At 39.4% G+C, this 6,655-nt stretch overlaps 1 long non-coding RNA gene across 1 annotated transcript; it reads right to left on the bottom strand.

The window, feature by feature from the left end:
- Nucleotides 1–2,729: 2,729 nt before the first annotated feature.
- On the bottom strand, nucleotides 2,730–6,132 carry LOC138919081 (uncharacterized). Its single transcript, XR_011428987.1, has 2 exons — nucleotides 6,042–6,132; nucleotides 2,730–5,644 (listed from the first exon to the last, which is right to left on the bottom strand). It is a non-coding gene; the product is annotated as an uncharacterized lncRNA (long non-coding RNA).
- Nucleotides 6,133–6,655: the final 523 nt, after the last annotated feature.

Genomic DNA, 6,655 nt, shown 5'->3' with positions numbered 1-6,655 from the left:
CGTTAAGAAACAAAATGCAACTGTGTAAGTCTAAAGAACTCCATTGCTTTATTCACCAATTCCTGCACCCAGAGGCATCCAATCTAGCAGATAGAAAGCAGCTCCAAGGAGCTGTACGGAATGAAAGACTTTGAAAGGCAGAAGGGAGAAGGAAAAGAAGTCACAGCAGGCGGGAAGGTGGCTGGCTTATTGCAAGGTTACTTTCCTCACGGGACAGCAGGAGTCTACGATGTGGAACACCTATCTAGTGCTGATTGGGGGATTCCTGATCCAGTGGGTTAAGATTCTGTTTCCAGGAGAGTCGAAAATCTAATGAAGTCAAGAGTCAGTTTGGTGACGTGGGGCTTAGCGTAAGAGGCTCCTCTTGGGGCCCGCCGTCTGGTTTTGACACTTGACTCTGCTGGCCCCCTGCTGGCCCCAGGTACACCCGGGTTTCCCTTCCTGACCATTGTTGGTCACACATCCACTGCATCTGCCTCCAGTTCTCCCCCTTCCACACCGCAATCCCCGCCATGACTCCCTCTGACACTGTCACGACTTCTCCCACCACACTGCCCTGCTTTCCACAAGGCCAGCAAGAGGCTTCGTAAGCACCACTTCATCAGTCCAGTGGGCTGAGCGGGCTGCCCAGCATCGGGACTCAGAAACTGGTGGGCCTGTCACACGGCCTCCAATCACCGGTACCCCAGCTGAAGTGCCTGCCCTGATGAGAAACTCAAATTTAGCCAGCTCCATCGAACAACATCTTTGCTGCAAGCTTCCCTTAAAAATGCTCCACCCAATTTCTGCCCCAACTGTTTTTTGAGGAGTCCTTTTGGGGGAGCCTTTGAGGCCACCTTGGTGATTCTGTGCCAGGGCACAAGCAGCTCTTAGCCCACACACCCTTTGGTTGCACCACCTGGAATCGTAGAGCACAGGGAGCCAGTGGATGGGCAACAATCGCTGGTTTGACCACCAAGAGCCGGTGAATATTTCATAGCAGGAACATCTACTTTCGGGTCTTCCTGTGGGCGCACGTCACAAGGCGCTCCCTGGTACCCCGCTCTCCCCCACATCCTCTGACCAGCTTTCCCCAGGCGATGTTCTGCAGTACATCATTGTCTCCACCGACCTGCCCCTAGAGGTGCACCCCACAGACCAGGAGTCCCTGAGTTTCCTGCCCTGACAGGCTACCACCGACCCAAAGAGATATGTCTGTTCTACTAGGATGACTGGACTGGCATAGAGGAGTGGCCCTAGCCACAGAAAAGCAGGTAATTGAGGCCACCCAGAAGTGTGGACAAACAACCCAACACGGACAGCAGCTCCATGAGACTCTATTCTACTCCTTGTAGGACAGTCGCCTAAGTCTCTGCCAAATGATTTTAGGAAACCACCTGGCCTCAGACTATCTCTACTGGCCAAGGAAGGAGGGGTCGGGGCCCTCCCATGGTCTACCACCTGGATGTACATCAACAACTGACAAGTTCAAACCTACCTACACCAGAGGGTCCAAGAGGTGAGAATACTGCCCAGTATTACTGAGATCTCTGAACAGATTCCCAGGGCCCCCAAGACCACTGACCTATTTTCTTGGCTGGTCTTTTCAAGGTGGAGACCATGACTATGGACTGGATCTCAGACTGTTGCTTGTGTGATTTTCGTACTTGCTACTAGACCCTAATCAGCTGTTTACTCTCAGGGCTACACCGTGCCTTACCCCTAATAGCTGCATGAATTACCCTAATTTCAAATTTTCACTGAAGAAAATCTGCTCAACATAAAATACACCATTTTAAGTACTTGAAAGTACACAAGTCAGTGACGTTTAGGACAATGAGAATGTTGTGTGGCAATCACTACTGTCTAATTCCAGAACATTTTTAATACCTTGCAAAGAAACCCAGCCTCGCTGTCTCTGTGCTTTGCCCTAACCCAAGTCCACAGAAAGACCTTATCTGTTTCCTATCCCTGCAGATTTGCTATTCTGGGCATTTCATTCAAATGGAATCATAGAATCTGTGGCTTTGTGTACCACTTCAATTAGCACACTTTTTTAAGGATCATCCAGGGCCTAGCACGTAGCAGTGCTTTCTTCCTTTTTAGGGCTGTGTTATATCCCATAGTATCAATATGCCACATTTGCTTTATGTGTTCATAATTTGGTGGAAAATTGGGTTTATTTCATTTTTGGGCTACTGTGAATAATGCTGCTTTGAATGTCCATGGACAGGTTTTCCTGCGAACATATGTTTTCCATGTTCTTTTGGAGATGCCTCACAATGGACTGTCCAACTCAAAGGCAATGATTGCTTGAAGATGTTAAGAAATGCAAAGCTGTGCTCTACAGTGGCTGCATCATTTTACGTTCCCACCAGTGATGTATGAGGGCTCCCCTTCTTCCTCATCTTTACCAACACTTGGGATTTTCCTTTATGTTGAATACAGCCTACATACTGAGTTCGAAACAGTAGCACATTGTGGTTTGAATTTCCCTTTCCCTAATCATGAATGGCATCGAGCATCTCTCTTGTGCTTATTGGCCATCTGCATATCTTCTGGAGAAATGTCTATTTCAACCATTTGCCTATTTTAATTGTTTTATTTGTCTTTTATTATTGAGTTCTAAGAGATATTTATGTATTCTGAACACTAGATTATACAAGTTGAAAGTCGGCGAATTCAAGACCCATCTTTCAACAATGGATAGAACATCCAGACGGAAAATAAGGACATGGCAGAAATAAATGACATTAAATACTAAGAACATTTTATTGAAGAGCAGCAGAATACACCTTCTTCTCAAGAGCACACAGAGTATTTTTAGAAGAGATCACGTTTGAGGTCACAAAACAAATCTTAACAAAATTAAGACGATTGAAATCATACCAAGCATCTGTCCTGAACACAATGGCGTGAGACTAGAAATCAATATCGGGAGGAAACCTGGATCATTAGAGATGGAAATTAAACAGCAGCCTCTTACACAGACATTAGGTCAAAGAGGAAATCAAGAGGGAAATTAAAGAATAGCTCAAGACAAACAAAAAGAATTAAAAACACACCAAAGTTATGGGATGCAGCAAAAATAATACTGAGGGAAGTTTACAGTGATCAACTTGTAACGTCTTAAAGAAGAAGGACCTCAAATTGACAACCTAAGTGAGAACACACAGAACTAGGAAAAGGGAAAACTGAGTCCAAAGCTAACAGAAGGATGGAAGTCACAAAGGTGAGAACAGAAGAAAGGAAATAGAGGAGAAAGACAAAAGATCAAAAGGAGGAGTCAATTTTTTGAAAAAATAAAATTGACCAACCCTTAGAAGACAGAACACCTGACAGAAGAAAAGAGAGAACAATCAAGTAAAGTAAATGAGAAGTGAAAGAGGAGGCCTCACAATCGATGCTTCAGAAATAAGATCATAGAGACGCTTCTGAGCTCTTGCTCACTAACACACTGGGTGACCCAGCAGACTGAGTAAGTTCCTAGCAACAACCTACCCAGTCTCACTCATGAGGAAACAGACAACTGAACAGACCAGTGACAGATACGGAGGCTAAGTCAGTGATCACAAATCTATCATTTAAAGAAAAAGACCTTTCTAATTTCCACTAGACACACTTAAAACCAGTTACACGCCAAGCCAATCTTTATTTGAGTTATTTACTTAATGCTAAAATACAGCTGATAAAAATATTCATAATGCTCTTTTATGTAGAGATTTTGAAGGTAAAGTTTCTTGAGAAAACTACAGGTTTTTGTACTTGGTACACAGGGAATGAAATTCTAAAGCACGGAGAATGCGCATTTCTTCACATGGTTAGCGCCCCAGTTTTAGTGAATACCTCTGAGAGATGAGCAAATACAATAAAGTGTATGACTAAAGCATCACACTTCACTCAAGACTCATTGTATATAGCCACCCTATCTGCAAATATTTAGTATGTTATTTCTAATACTTCACAGTATCACTGCCATCGATGATAGTAATACTAAATTTCCCTTTGAAAGCATCCTAACTTGCCAATTTCTTTGACTTTCTAATACTAGAACACTTATACAGGTAAACTGAATATGTTAAAAATGAAATGGAAAACAAGGTAAAATTAAGCTAGCGTAACAAAATTATTTGACGTACTTGAATATTTGAAGAAGATAAAGTTAGATAAAATTTATTTGAAAAAGTAAAATGTCAACAATTTTAAAATTAAATAAGGTGTTTGAAAAATGGTTATATGCATTTAAATATAACGTATTTAATATTTATAATTAATTTTATATTTGTATGATTTAGTGATGCTGCAAGTATACATTTTTACCAAATGAAATGGGTGTATATTAAAATTAATTCCCTGTCCAAGCCCAGATCAATGGCAAACATTGCTAAAAAGAATAAGCTTCTGAGATTAAGAATTAAATCTAAAAACTGAAAATTTTTACTATCAAATATAAATTACAAAAGGTGTTTTGAGTCAGATTTTTTAAAGGAAAATTATTTCTCAGCATTGCCGGATCTCATAGCATGCACAAGATGGCAACATTCTACATAATACCCACTTTCTCCAGAGGGGTGTGGAGAATCACATTAGATTTTGGTCAGCTCTGAAGTGGCTGCCACCTGGTTGTTTGTCCTAATTCTCTAACAGTAAATGAACTTGACAAAGATTTCTCTTTTTTTCCACACTTGGACTTGAAAGATTTCATTGTTTGTGTTCAAGTAGATTGATTCAAATAATCTCACAAAGTAAAAGGGTTCATAGCTCAGGGAAGATGCTTTCCGAACATTTCCTGAATTGAGTTTGGATTGTCATCCTCATTAGATCTTTTACTTCTAGTGTTTCTCATATGCCTGCTGCCTGATTAAAACTCATTCTTACAATATGAATCAAGAAATGTGGCCAAAGAAGGATGTGGTTCGTTTTCAAAATAGACAGATAATCTCTGAATTTTTAACTACGAAGACATGCCTTTTATTTTACACACATTGAATAATGCACCTTTCCTGATATAAAATGTTAAGGGCTTTTTAGAGCAAGCAGCAAATTAGAATCCCCTTGACTGTCAACGAGTGGGTCCAGCAACATATCGATTATGACTGGTTGTAAAATAAAATTTGTCCCCAGTTTGTGTTATTATTTACAAAGTACAGTATTTGTTTTTTGTGTGTGTGAGCAGAAATTTAAACTTACTTTTTGGGTATTGTTGAAATTATGCTGTTGATTTTCCCTCAATTTTTATTATGAAAACACTTAAGTATATAAAATAGTTAAATAAATAATTTTACTCCTTCTTCACAGATTTCACGGTTAACCTTGGGCCTTATTTGCTGACTCTCCCTCTCTCTCTTTTTCTCTGTCTCTGTTTTATTTATTTTAAATCACTTGTAATTCACGTATAGATTCCATGACACTTCATGCCTAGATAGCATATTTATACTCTGAGTTTTTCCAACAATGACTTCATAAATATTTTTAGATATACGATACAATTTAATTTCACTCCTTGAATTTGGTTGTTATATCTTCTTAGTCACTTTTCGACTCTCAACTTGCTTCAACTTTTTTATTTTGTGACATCAATTTCTTATGAACTAATGACAGTTGTCTTATAGATTGTCTTGCTTCTGGATTTACTTAATGATTTCTTCTTAATTCCATTTATTTCCTATAATTTAGAAACAAGGTTGAAGGAATTAATTATATTTAGATTAAATATTTTAGCAAATATACTTCATGATGTATCATATCAGAAACACCATAAGTAGTTGCTTTTTCATTTTCTTTCAACATCATGTACAAGTTTGTGACAAGGCAAAAATTTTTTTCAGCTTTATTGAGATACAATTGCTAAGGTAGATCCTAAAAGGTCTCATCACCAGAAAAAAAATTGTAACTACATGAAAATGTGCTTTTAATATCATTTTTAACTAGTGTCTTGTCTTTGAGGAAAGATAATGAAAATGGGCTTCTTTCTTCCCCACATTCAGTAATTCTGTAACATTAGGCTATGTGATAGTCACAAATAAAGGCTTAAAAAAGTATTAAATTTTTGCAATTCCTACCTCACTCATGGACTTCATCATGCTTGTTTCATGAGCTTTAACATTTGTGTGACTCAAATATTTCACCAATATCTGAAAGTCAATATACAGCTATTAGCAATAATTTTATCAACAAGCTTTGCTCATGGTATTGGTGTTTTATTCTAATTTGAAATGAAGGTAACCTAAAGATTTCACAGTTATTAGTCAAGAATATGCTCGATCAGCAATAGCAGTGTGAAAATCAATAAACAGAAACCTCACTTAAAATAGAGTTGAGAGGCCAGAAAGGAGAGCTCTCACATGTATTAACCATTGCAGAGCCCAACAGGAAGAAGACTTCCTCTTCCTGCCCAGTAATAGCCAATGAGAGACTGTCACAACACAGCCAATGAAAAGCCGCCACGCTTTGATCTCCCAGTCTCCTCCAATGGGCTTTTTGCTTACAATAGCTCTCCCAACTTTCTTTGCTCCTCTATAAGAGGGTTTCTCCTCCCCTTGTTGCTCAGGACTTGCATGTGGCTCGCCATAGTTGCACACTCCAAATTGTAGTTCTTTGCTGATCCCAGGTGAAGCCATTTTGGCTGGAGAAATAATTGGCTGTCTGTTTCTTTAAGGTCAAGACCAGAAACAAT

The sequence above is a fragment of the Equus caballus genome, chromosome 19 (genome assembly GCF_041296265.1).
Source record: "Equus caballus isolate H_3958 breed thoroughbred chromosome 19, TB-T2T, whole genome shotgun sequence".
NCBI lineage: Eukaryota > Metazoa > Chordata > Mammalia > Perissodactyla > Equidae > Equus > Equus caballus.
The sequence above is the reverse complement of the archived record's forward strand: the minus strand, read 5'-3'. Positions and strand labels throughout refer to the sequence as shown.